This window comes from Arachis ipaensis, chromosome B09 (assembly GCF_000816755.2).
Source record: "Arachis ipaensis cultivar K30076 chromosome B09, Araip1.1, whole genome shotgun sequence".
NCBI classification, from domain to species: Eukaryota; Viridiplantae; Streptophyta; class Magnoliopsida; order Fabales; family Fabaceae; genus Arachis; species Arachis ipaensis.
Window position 1 is genome coordinate 143,447,919 of NC_029793.2, and position 589 is coordinate 143,448,507.

A 589-nucleotide genomic window follows, 5' to 3' on the forward strand; every position below is an offset into this window, starting at 1 on the left:
CACATATTTTTAAATAATACATTTTATATTGATTTTTAACTAAATCATATTTTTTATTTGAGTTTGGTCAAATAATACTAAGATTGCAATTATTAGGGTCAAACAATCACATCACTTGGTTAAATCAATGTTTCAGTAAAGCGGGATGTTAGCTATCTAATTTTTCAACAGCAACTTTTTATCCTATTTGCAAGACTAGTTTAATACTTCTCAGGCGTCTTCGCTGCCCTCTGCTCCGGCAGGACCTGCCGAGGAGTTGCTGACGGAGGAGACCTGATCGGGCATCACAGCTTCACCCAGAATCATCGCCAGAATTAGCGAGGAGGAGCCATAGAAGGTAGCCATGGTTGTTGCCTTGTTGGCGCCGAGGAGCAATAATGGAAAGTCTGTGAAAATCAATTTGTTGCAGAAGCGGTTTTGGGATAGGGGTGGTGGGGTGTTGGGTCCGGGTTTTTTCAATTTTAGTGCATAGTTAAGAATTTTATCTCGTGTATGTACTCCGTGACTTTCCGTTAATTAATTTTAGAGTAATCTACTAAAATAGTATTAAAAAATTTGCATGACTAATAAAACAAACTCTGAAAATATT